The sequence below is a fragment of the Pelodiscus sinensis genome, chromosome 3 (genome assembly GCF_049634645.1).
Source record: "Pelodiscus sinensis isolate JC-2024 chromosome 3, ASM4963464v1, whole genome shotgun sequence".
Classification (NCBI taxonomy): domain Eukaryota; kingdom Metazoa; phylum Chordata; order Testudines; family Trionychidae; genus Pelodiscus; species Pelodiscus sinensis.
In genome coordinates this window covers 130,575,194-130,588,080 of record NC_134713.1, presented here as the reverse complement: position 1 = coordinate 130,588,080, position 12,887 = coordinate 130,575,194, and the positions used below count along the sequence as shown (strand labels likewise).

The 12,887-nt window shown below is 47.1% G+C and overlaps 1 long non-coding RNA gene across 1 annotated transcript; it reads left to right on the top strand.

Moving 5' to 3' along the window:
- The first annotated feature begins 6,098 nt into the window (after positions 1-6,098).
- LOC112544851 (uncharacterized) lies at positions 6,099-11,291 on the top strand. Its single transcript, XR_012902352.1, has 3 exons — positions 6,099-6,246; positions 7,060-7,261; positions 11,212-11,291. It is a non-coding gene; the product is annotated as an uncharacterized LOC112544851 (long non-coding RNA).
- The last annotated feature ends 1,596 nt before the right edge of the window (positions 11,292-12,887 follow it).

Sequence of the window (12,887 nt, the reverse complement as noted above, 5' to 3'; positions counted from 1 at the left end):
CGGGTGGAGGAGCGGAACACAGCCGGGGAGGGGGAAGTGCTGTGATTCTCACCGCCAGGCTGCCTGCATGCCGCTCCAGCGTGAGGAGGCGGGGCGCGAGCCAGAGGGTGGGACACTGGCAGACGCCAGGACTCTGGCGTGACGCGGCATTGTGACGTCACAGCCGGCGACGACCGGATTCAAAACAGATTCAAAACCGGCAGTCCCACAAACTGGAAGGCAGAAGCCAGGTAGGGGAGGGGAAGGGGCTTGTGCTGAGGGGAGAGGGGCAGGTCAGGAGAAAGGGGAAGGCACCAGGGGACAGGATGCCGGAGAGACAAATGCCAGGGATCCAAGTGCAGACAATGAGGGACAGGGCAGGAGGGGAGGTGTCAGTGGGAGGGGGGACATGGTGATGCTGGGAGAGGAGAGGGGAAGGGCATTGGGAGCTGTATGTTGTGCACACCTGATCTAATTGAAAAATTCTTAATAAAGTATCACCTCCCCCCCCCCTCCCCGCTCTGAGCTAGGGTTCCCAGGTGTCTGGTTTTCTACCGGACAGTCCGGTATTTGCGCTCTCTGCTTGGCTGGGCACTGGACGGAAGCCTGGTGGCACCTCCTGTGGTTTCATGCTGAAGCCGGGTGGTGTGGGGGTTTTTTTTGTATGCCCGACATGCGTTTAGTATTTTTGGGAGGGCATCTGGCAACCCTACTTGCGGCCCGTAGCTATTTTCTTTGGAGTAATATGGCTCTCACCGCTTTCTTAGTTGTGCAGGTCTGCCTTAACCAGGAGGTGGGGCTATCAGGAAGGGAAGGCCAGGCCTATATAAAGCCTGCTAGTAAGCGACCAGGGAGCTTAGTGACAAGGAGCAGCTAACGGGGAGTTTTGTGAGGGAGTTGGAAGAGGGCTAGGTACACTTGGCAGTCTTTAAAACTTTTAAACTAAGCTAAAAACCAAAACTACTTGATTTAAATAAAAACCTTATCAATAATCTAATTATCCGTAGGAAAGAATGCAGGCAGAAGCCCAGCAGCAGAGTGGGGGCTATCCCTTTTATTGCACCCAATGTAGTATGTATGATTACCTGCTCTATGGACAGGTGGCATATGTGTGCCTTTGGTGCAAGGAGCGCCTAACCCTCAGAGATCGCATATAGGCTTTGGAGGCCAAGATGGCTGAAATGGAAAAGCTAAGGCAGGCAAAGAAATTTACAGATGAGGCTTTCTGGGACACTGTAGAGCTGTCCCACCTCTGGTTAGAAAGCCCCTTTGCTGTTAAGGAGGGTGAAAAGCTCAGGGAAGGAGAACAGTCAATTGGAGCAGGGGGAAATAATCCCATAGTTGGGACCCTCCTTCCAGAGGATGTTATGGTATCCTCTCGCACTAGAGATACCTCTTTGGGGGAGGGAACTCAGTCATTAGGAAAAGACAGGTATAGTAATGGGGGAGTTGATCATTAGAAATATAGATGTGTATGGTGACTTGCCTGCCTGGTGTGAAGGTTGTGGATCTCTCGAGACATCTAAATAGACTCATGTGTAGAGCTCGGAGGAGGGGGTGGTCGTGGTACTCGTAGGTACCAATGACATAGCAAAGGGTAGGAGAAAAGTTCTAGAGGCCAAATTTAGGAGATTGAAATCCAAGACCTCTATAGTAGCATTCTCTGAAATGCTTCCAGTTCAACACCCAGGGCCAGGTAGGCAGGCAGAACTTCAGAGTCTCAGTGTGTAGATGAGACAATGGTGTAGGGAAGAGGGTTTAGATTTATTAGGAACTAGGGAAACTTTTGGGAAAGGGGAAGCCTGTACAGGAAGGATGGGCTCCACCTAACCCAAAATGGAACCAGATTGCTGGCACTTAACATTAAAGAGGTCATAGAGCACCCTCTGCCCTTTCCCTTCCCTGAAGCCCCAGCCCCACTCACTTGATCCTCCCACTCTCCATTGCTCATTCTGAAATTTACAACAGAGGAAATATACAAGATGAAACAAGAGCCGAGGTGTCCTGCTTATGAATAAAGATGGAGAATTGTTCTGGTATATATTGGTGTGCAAGAAACACACAGGGTTCTTCTTTGAGGAAGCAAGTTGACAGAATACTTGATCATGAGAGGTGGGTCCCAGTCAACCTGGTTGTAAAATGTTGTAAGGATCTGGGGTGAGTGTTACCGTATGAGACATGGGACTATCTAATTAATTAAGTCTAGGCCCTAGGATGCGCATTATGATTTTATATGTACCCATGTTTCCATTTAATCTATTTGCTACTTCTTGAATCTCTGTGGTGTGTTAAACTCATGCTTCATTTCACTACAAACATATTTAAATGCCGGGAGTTATGCTGAATAGTAATCTGTGTGTGATGCATAAACTGGGCTGTACTGTTTCTTTGGAAGCAGCAAATCCATGAACATGGTCACTGTCCAGCAGAGCGGGACCGGATATTCCAGATTGCTCACAGCTGTCACTCTAGAGGGGAGTGTTGTGTTGTCCGTGGAGTTGGGGAGCTGACTCATGATAAGCACAAAGTTCCCTCACTCCACAGGCAGGTGGCAGTAAGGTGCCTCACAACTCTGGGTACTCTTGGGCTACATCTATACTACAAGCCTTTTGCGGAAGAACAAATGCAAATGAACTGCTCATTTGCATATCTTATGCTCATTTGCATTTCCTCTTCCTTTCCCTTTTGCGGAAGAGGTTTGTGTGCAAAAAGGCGCTGTGTAGACAGTGCCTTTTTGTGCAAAAACCTCCTTTTGCACAAGAGCTGTTTTTCCTCATTTTTTGTGTCATCTTATAACAATGAGCTTAATACATAATATTACTTCTGTCTTCATAGAGAAAGATTTATAACAATAGGAAACAGTCCATTTTCAAGGAAATGACTGTTTGAAGCACTTAGAATCATAGGGTATGTCTACACTACAACGTTAATTCGAACTTAGTCCGAATTAGTTAATTCGAACTAAGCTAATTCGAACTAACGGATCCAGACTAAAAAACTAGTTCGAATTAGCGTTTTGCTAATTCGAACTAGCATGTCCACATTAAGTGGACCCTGAAGCGGGGTTAAGGATGGCCGGAAGCAGTGCCGGCAGGGCATCAGAGGAGGATTTAGAGCGTGGAGCTGCTGCCTCAGGCTAGCCGAGGGCTGTGATTAAAGGGACCCGACCCCCACCCCGGACAGACAGTTCTCAGGGGTGCCCCGCTTGCAAAGCAGTCCTGGCTTGGATTGCCCGGACTACCCACACTGGGCACATCACACCACTTGGCCATCAGCCCGGCTGCACTTGCCGCAGGCTGCCATCTGGGGAGAGGGGACAATTGGGGGGCTGCGGGAGAGCTTCCACCCCCAGAAGCCCGCAGAGCCAGCCCAGTCCTCCCCATCGGGGGCTCGTGCCCCATTCCTCCCTCACCTCCTTCCACTTACCCTTCCCTAGCCCCTCTTCTTGATGTACAAAATAAAGATAATGTGTCTTCCAAAATGGAATCTGTCTTTATTGAACAAAACTGGGGGAGACTGGGAAAAGGAGGTGGGAGAGGGGAGGAGAGAGGCTCGGAGAGGGGAGGGCAACTAAAATGATCAGGGGTTGGGAACAGGTCCCATATGAAGAGAGGCTAAAGAGACTGGGACTTTTCAGCTTAGAAAAGAGGAGACGGAGGGGGGACAGGATAGAGGTCTCTAAAAGCATGAGTGGGGTGGAGAGGGTGCATACAGATAAGTTCTTCATTAGTTCCCATAAAGAAGGACTAGAGGACACCAAAGGAAAGGAATGGGTAGCAGGCTTCAAACTAGTAACAGAAAGTTGTTCTTCACAAAGCAAAGAGTCAACCTGTGGAACTCCTTGCTGCAGGAGGCTGTGAAGGCTACAACTAGAACAGAGTTTAAAGGGAAGTGAGATCAAGTCATGGAGGCTGGGTTCATGGAGTGGTATTAGCCAGGAGGTAGGGGTATGTCTACACTACCCTCCTAGTTCGAACTAGGAGGGTAATGTATGCATACCGCACTTGCTAATGAAGCCCGGGATTTGAATTTCCCGGGCTTCATTAGCATAAGCGGGGAGCCGCCATTTTTAAATCCCCGCTGCTTCGAACCCCGTGTAGCGCGGCTACACGGGGCTCGAACTAGGTAGTTCGGACTAGGGTGCCTATTCCGAACTACCGGTACACCTCGTTTCACGAGGAGTAACGGTAGTTCGGAATAGGACCCTAGTCCGAACTACCTAGTTCGAGCCCCGTGTAGCCGCGCTACACGGGGTTCGAAGCAGCGGGGATTTAAAAATGGCGGCTCCCCGCTTATGCTAATGAAGCCCGGGAAATTCAAATCCCGGGCTTCATTAGCAAGTGCGGTATGCATACATTACCCCGCTAGTTCGAACTAGCGGGGTAGTGTAGACATACCCTAGGAGTGGTGTCCCTGCCCAAGGTTTGTGGAAGGCTGGAGAGGGATGGCACAAGACAAATGGCTTGGTCACTGTCTTCGGTCCATCCCCTCCAGGGTCCCAAGGTTGGCCACTGTCGGCAGACAGGCTACTGGGCTAGCTGGACCTTTGGTCTGACCCAGGACGGCCATTGTAAGCTCAGTGCTCAGGGTCGGGGGGGTCTCACTGGACCCCCTTGATTCTCTTGCACACCTGCTCCTGAGTGGCCAGGCTGGCAGCTCTCCTGCCCAAGATGGCCACTTTCCTGTGCCTAGTGCAGAGATCGTGGACGAGGTCCACGATGTCTGCACTAGCCCAGGCGGGTGCCCGCCTCTTGCGGTCCCAGGCAAGCTCCCAGGAGCCGCCAGCCTGGTTCCAGGAAGAAGGCGAGGGCTGGGGGGCATCGGGTGGCTGGCTCGAGCCGTGCCAGGTGCAGGGTCTGCTAGCTGGGTGCTGGCAGGCTTGCACCTGGCACGGGCACCGTAGCCAGCCCGTGCCCCTTTAAGGGGTCCGGGGCTGGGAGGGGGGCAGAAGAGTTTCCCTGGTGTTGGCCAGAGTGGCCACCAGGGAAACCTGGGGAGGGCTAGCCTCCCACTAGTTCGAATTAAGGGGCTACACACCCCTTAATTCAAACTAGCTAGTTCGAATTAGGCTTAATCCTCGTAAAATGAGGTTTTCCTAGTTCGAACTAAGCGCTCCGTTAGTTCGAATTAAATTCGAACTAACGGAGCGCTAGTGTAGCGCCTATGAAAGTTAGTTCGAACTAACATCCGTTAGTTCGAACTAACTTTGTAGTGTAGACATACCCATAGGTGCTAGAGCTATGCATGCAGAGGATTGCTGCAACACCCTCTGTCCCAGTTTCTATTATATGCAGGGCTTACAGTTTGATTCAATGGCTCTCAGCACCCAGACTTTATGAACTGTTTCAGTTCCTCTGTATAGAATTGAGAGTGGATTAAAAAAAAATCCGCATGTCATGCTGCATGCATGTGGATCCTTCTGCAGAAATCTTTTTAGGTACTGCTAGGAGTGATATTGCAGCCTACTTTGTATGCATAAGCAAGCATGTAATTAAGAAAGTGAGCAGAGCTTGAAACAAAGGATTCTGGGGAGTCTCTAATAAAAAAATAAATGAGGGAAAACACAAGCAGAAAGGACGATGTCAGAGTGAAATATTCCTGCATCTTAGTGACAGCTGAAATTTAGCATCTTTGTTCTTAGCACACAAAGAACTTTCTCTAACATAGCTGAATAACTTGCTCAGTGAACAGTAGGACAAATTCACTTGCAACATTAAAAATAAATAAATGTGGCCACTTTGTTTAAACAGCTCTACTGTGGCAATCAGAGGTAGGAGAAATTTGACACTGGTCTATTTCCCAAATCATATGCTTCATGGTGATTGGTAGAACTTTTTATTTGGCTCATTATAATCATTTTAAGGAGAAGAGCACTTTGTGCATTTTTCAAAATGTAGATGTTTTCCTTGATGTTCTGTCTACATTCTGTGCATGCATACCTGGGCAAGTGAGAATAACTACCTCAGTGTGTAAGTGGGAAATATGTTTTGCATGAGTGTATATAGGGCATGGCAGCAACTTATGGCTCAGATGACTAATAGTAGGATCCTCAGGTTTGTCATTTCCAGGTCACAAATCCAGCCCGAGCAACTAATGACAGATGAGGTCAAACAGCCAACAATAGGTATATCTCAGTCCATTTCTGAGAGCCCACATCTCACCAGCCACCACCATGATTGCCAGAACAGATATTCTTTGTCAGTCTTAACAGAGAGTTACAAAGACTAAAAGGAGCTAGAGAAAGCATTTCTCTTTTCAATGCCTCAGGTAATTCCCCACAGGCAGAGTGAAATTGCTGCCCTTGTTGTCCCTTTTTTTTAAAATGAAATATGAAGCTTCAGTTTTCAGGCATGTTAATCAGAGCCTTTTATTACAGAAACAATATACAGGCAGTCCCCGGGTTACGTACAAGATAGGGACTGTAGGTTTGTTCTTAAGTTGAATTTGTATGTAAGTCGGAACTGGTACATATTGTAGGGGAAACTCTAGCCAAACATTTCTCCAGAGCTCAGTTTTATTCTCTCACACCTCACTTCCTTCAGTCCTTTATTCTCAAGCTGAGGTGTCTGCTGAGAAAAGCCGCTCCGCGTCTCCCTGGTCTGCTGGGGGGGAGGGGGGGGGAGGGCGCTAGCTTCGCGTCTTCCTGGTCTGCTGGGGGGAAGCAGCTAGTGTGGGGTTGCCTCACCCCATTTGTAAGTAGGGATCCGATGTAAGTCGGATCCATGTAACCCGGGGACTGCCTGTATATCTATAGGAAATAGGATTTCCCATGCAGTTATGCATGGAACAGTTAGCAACTGTAGCCGAGTTGCTAACTATTTTGCAGAGGAAAATGGGATTGACTCTACATAGGAATAAAAGACCCTAGCCATGGTTGTGGCTGGCCTGGGTCATCTGAATTGAGCTTATGGGATATATGGGGCTAAAAATCAGTGGAACCTGAGCTCTGGAACCCTCCATCTTGGCAGGATCTCAGAGCCTGAGCCTGAATGATTGCACAACAATTTTTCAGCCCAGGAGCCATAGCTCCATGAGCCTGAGTTAGCTCAGAATAACCATTGGTTTATCCTCCCTGTGTAGACACATCCTCAGATCCTGGCATAGGACAAAACTGGGCCTGAGTTTTCATAAGACCGTCTCACTTGGGGCTAAAATACTGAGCTTGTCCCAGGCTGTGATGTCACAGGGAGCAGGAGGGAAGCGGTAGGTGTGGACAACCCTTTCAGCTGCCAGAACAGGAGTGATTTCCACCCACAAGAAAAGGCTGAGAGTATCATCAGAGGTACTCCTCCTTCCTTTGGACATATGCAATTCACTGTGCTCTTTAACTAGATCATCATGTTTTTAAGTGGTGTAATCAAATGGGTATCGATTTTTTCCTCCTTTTAAAAATTCAGGCCCCAATCTCACAAGCACTTGTGTATTTTGTTAGCTGTACACCTGGGAGTAGGCCCATAGGGCCCAATCCAAACACAAGGATGTTCATGGGAGTTTTTACTGTCTAATGGCCATGGGGCTATTCCCTTTTAGTCTCTTGTCTTTACATGGTCGGCCTGCCATTTGTAACACAGAAGATAAGATGTAGAATACTTAACATTTCTTTATGTTGCAGTATTGCCATTTTTCCAGCTCATCTCAGAACAAGAAGGAACTCCAGTTCTTCCCACCCTTTGCCTGCACATAACAATGGCATAACTAGGAGTGGAAATTTGGGTGGGCCCCAACTTTCAGAATGCCAGGCGATGACAGACTGTGCTAGCTCAGCTTTTTCCCAGTGCTAAGTCTTCTTTGTCCTAGCCCTGGTGCCGCCAGACATAGGTTTCACCTGCCAAGCTGGGCATTTGTATGGAGCAGTGCTGAAAATGGCCAGGCAGAGCTGTTGGGAGTATAGCTTTCTGAAGGGCAGTCACATCACTCCGTCCTGGATTTCAGGTGCCTGAGTGTCACTTCAGGTGCTGCTATCACAGCACTATACTCCTGCTCACATTGGTAGAGGCCCAAATGTTAAGTGGATGGGCCAAAGCCCACTCTGGCCCAACTGTGGCTATGCCCTTGCTGCATAAACACTGGCTACGTCTACATTGGCACCCTTTTCTGGAAATGCTTAAAACGGAACAGTTTTCCATTATAAGTATTTCCGGAAAAAGCACGTCTACATTGGCAGGATGCTTTTCCGGAAAAGCACTTTTTCCGAAAAAGTGTCCGTGCCAATGTAGACGCGCTTTTCCACAAAAAAGCCCTGATCGTCATTTTCGCGATCGGGGCTTTTTTGTGGAAAAGACTACTGGGCTGTCTACACTGGCCCTTTTCCGGAACAGTTTTTCCGGAAAAGGATTTTTACCCGAAAGGGAGCAGCATAGTTTTTCCGGAAAAACAATGACGATTTTACATTAGATCATCATTGCTTTTCCGGAAAAGCATGCAGCCAGTGTAGACAGCTGGCAAGTTATTCCAGAAAAGCAGCTGCTTTTCTGGAATAAGTGGCCAGTGTAGATACAGCCACTGTGTCCTTTCCACTAGGAGAAACGTGTGCTTTGGATGATGTGTTTTATCGCCTACACTTCAAAAATGGCTGACAAGGTTTTATTCCCCAACATGTATAGTTACTTTCAGCTAGAGATAAAGCACTGATGGGGTCAAAGCAAGAGGGTTTAACAGAGGAAGAGTGGCTTCAATTAGGAAACTTTAATGTTGGTAATCTGGACTAGCCTTTACTATCTGCACACAGCTATCATGAACTGCTGTGAAATCTCAGAGGGCCTCTTGTGCTCATGCCATGTCTTACTTGTTCACCTGGTCACTCCAAAGAGTATATTTCTAGAGTGGACTAGAGTAGCACTTGGATATTTGACAGTTAGGAAAGTCTTATATCCCTTTCCACATGCTACAGACATGCCAGTGCAGAATCCAGAGGTAAGGGTGGGATGGGGAGGGGGAAGCTGTTAGAAAGGTAGTACATTCAGCTTTTCAAGGAAGAGGGATTTGGACTAGTTCTACATAAAAGGATTTATACCAATGGTGTGGTGGTGTAGGAAATTCATAAGGAAACATCATTCTCAGTTGAAAATAACCAGAAGTTTAGACATTTATTCCTGCCTCTGACTGTTGCAGTATATTTTGAAGGCAGAGCATTAGTGGATTTAGGAGGAATTAAATTAAACCAATTCATTGTTTTAGAATTGTCATTGGTTTGCTCCAGACCAAGTGGCTTTGTCCACAAGTCTGTACCAGATAGAACGTATGTGGTGGCCCATCTAAAATGAACCAGTTTAAGAGCTGACACGTATCCACATCCTAATAAGTGCTTCATAGACAGTGCTCTCAGCAACATTCTCAGAAGAAAAGACAAGATTAAAATGGATATTGACAGTCTCAGAGGGGTAGCCGTGTTAGTCTGTAACTTTAAAAAAACCTAAGTAGTCCTGTAGCACCTTCAAGACTAATGATATATATATATATCATGAGCTTTCATCTTCAGAACACAGTTAAAACACATGGGCTCACAATCAGGCGCCATTGCTGTTGGCTCTGTTCTGATAATAGAAGGTTCAGGTTTCAGTGCTTTTTAGGTCAGACACTTTTTAAACACAGGTGTAATTTGACTTTTATAGCTTGTAGGGTAGGAGGGGGGGAGAGGGAGGTTGGAAGGGGAGGAGCTCCAGTCAGGCCAATGGAGCCATGCAAGGAGGCAGCAAATCCCAAGCCTGCTGTTTGGAAGAGCAACATCCCTCCTCCCTCCTGCCCAACTATGTCACTGATTTTTAAATGTACACTTTTGCCAGCATTTCTCATCCCTTGCTCACAGTGCTGGGATGGGGTTAACCAGAGTTGTAGTGAGGGTGTATGCACCCCGGGGCAAAGGCATAATTTGTGCCTCCCCTGCCACCGCACGACAGGGCCCTGAACCTGCCGCATGGCTGAGCCTGACCCTGGGAGGGGTGGGGATCTTGTACTGCATCTTCCCCCACCCTCTCCAGTTTGTGACTGGGCCCCGGCATACACTAACATGCCAGCGGAGATGGCGGGTCGGGCTGGGGGCGGGGAGGAGGCTCCAGCCAGCGGCAGCTGGCGGACGAGAAGCAGGCAAGTTGAGGGATGACAGGGGGAGTGGAAGGGGACTAAATTGCCCCCCCCCCCAGTGTGGCACCCGGGAGCAACTGCCCCCTCCTCACTATGCCAATGGGTTTAGCATCAGTATACAGCACTGCCATTTTAAAGCTGGATTATATGTCCTTGATCCTGCAAGGACTTACTTAGATGCTTATCTGTAAGCATGAGAATAGTCCCACTAAACTAAATGCACTCAATCCCGGATCCCTGCTACAACCATTTTGCACTGATGAGCAGCACAATGCTCCCAACAAAGGGGATGTCAAAGGATTTCCCGGGTGCTGGTGAATCTGGAAAGTGATCAAGCTCCTGGACTCCCTCTGATTGAAACCAGATTCCATAAAAATGATTTTTTAAGACTTGCTTTGAGTGGTGTGCAGGCCCACTGACAGGGAGAGGTAAAAGGAACAGCTGCTCAAGGGCCCAGAGGTTCAAATGGATGCCACTGATACAATCCCAGATCCTTGAAAATGTTTGACATGTGGGGCACTCTGGTGGCACTGAAGGGCTGGGTGGGGCAGGCTAGACCCTGCCCCACCCCTGCTGCAGTCACAGAGCCACCCTCTATATCTTGTCTAGAAGCCCCACAAGTCTGTTACCACCCCTAGCTGTGTGCGGGGGGAGGTGGGTAGAGACAGGAGAGTAAGTTTCAGGAATAGGAGCTAAGAGAATAGTGAGGTTTGTCTCATCTTCAGTGATTATGCATTGTGGACACCATATGGCTGTCAAGGACATGAAACCTGTCACTGAAAATGCTTCTCTTTCAAGAGGTTTTTCTAACCATAGAACTCTCAGTTTAATTAACAGGAAAGCTCATCCCTGTAGAAATACTGAAAGCAGCAGCATTAGGTTCATTCTTCCAGGGGGTGCAAGGGGCTGAGAGGGGGAAAATATTATTTGAAGGCTTCATTGTAGTGCAAGGCTTTTTAATAAATCTGTGCCTATGTGAATTTCACTACCTGACAGCTGTTTTTCTCCCCCCGCCTCCATTTGTTGAAGCCACATTTACTTTAATTTCTTCAAATTTAACCCTTCAGGTAGTAGAAGCTGACTGAGCATGAGAATGGTGGAGGAATAATGGAGCTAGTGAAAATGAAATCTTCCATTGATTTTTCTTTAAAGGAAAGGTGACCCCACTGCAGGCGAGGCTGTAACCATGGTAGCCGTTGCAGAAGAAGAAAATAAAACACGTTTTGCTGTTACTGTAGGAGGCAGAAATGGACTCTGTAATGAATGTTTCAAGCCCAGGATTGTAGACATGAGATTTTAATTTAATATGCTTTGACTCTGAAGATCAGTTGTCTTACTGTAGCACTCCAGAAAAGGGTGTCAGTGATAAGATACAGTAATTGGGCCACACATGCACTAGAGAATCTGAGGGATATTAATGTTAGAGGAAATTTAACTCCCTCTTGATAATATTCACTTAACTAATGACAAATCTGTGATAGATGGCCCTAAATCTGTAGTGTCTGACTGTCATTTACAGAAGGCCCCTTTTGTGTCACACTGGCAGGGTAAAAGGAGCCATAAAATAGGCATAAATAGATTTTAATATAGCTTAGAATTCAGGCCATAGTGCTTAAACGGCACTTTTAAATTTTTCAAGTGCTTTTGAACACACTAATGATGCCCAGGAGGGAGGACAGAACAGAAAGGGGGAAAGCAAGGTTGAGTAACTTTCCTGAAACCAAGGCGAGAGAATCTGTATCAAATCTGGTACTCCACTGTGCAAGTTCTTGTTTTAGGCCAGTGCTCCGGACATTTGTCAAGTGATCTCTGGAGAGAAACAAGGATTCTAAACTGAGTTTGTGCAGCTTAATCTTTAAATACTGGAATGGGAGGTGTCATGGCTCTTTCCCCACTCTGGCATGATAAATGCAGAAGTGGGGGCCAGCAAGTGTACCCCAAAGCCTTATCTACCAGGCTGTGGTCTATAACTTCCCCCAAGATCTTAAAAACCTAGATCTTGGGAATAAAACTTCCGCTGCCACCACCCAAACGTTGATAAAGAAATCAGGGGAAAGATCATTTGGGAAATCTTACCCCTAAAATAAAAATCAAGGCACACAATTAACCACTGCCAGGTTAATAAAAAGAAAAGAAAGAACTTTTATTATTACAACAATATTCCTGTTGCAAACCTAATGACTAGATAGGGAGGTAACAAAATATACTCATGGGCTGTGTCTACACTGGGCCACTTATTCCGGAAAATCATCCGCTTTTCCGGAATAAGCTGCGAGCTGTCTACACTGGCCCTTGAATTTCCGGAAAAGCAACGTCGCTCTACTGTACAAAATCAGCCGCTATTCCGGAAAAACTATTCTGCTCCCGCTCGGGCATAAGTCCTTATTCCGGAACACTGTTCCAGAAAAGGGCCAGTGTAGACAGCCCAGTAGTCTTTTCTGGAAAAAAGCCCCGATCGTGAAAATGGCGATCGGGGCTCTTTTCCGGAAAAGCACGTCTACATTGGCCACAGATGCTTTTCTGGAAAAAGGGCTTTTCCGGAAAAGCAGCCTGCCAATGTAGACGCTCCTTTTCCGGAAAAACTGAAAACGGAATAGTATTCCATTTTAAGCAGTTCTGGAAATTCATGCCAGTGTAGACACAGCCATGGAGAAACTCCATGGGCCTAGAACTTAGTTACAAAGAAAAGCCAAAACATCTTTTAAACAGTGCCAGATCTCAGATCCCATACCCAATCCATAAAACAATAAAACCTAACGAAACTACCTAAACTTTACCCTACTTACAGAAAATGAAGAATGGTGTCTTGGAGAGAGAGAGAGATGCTT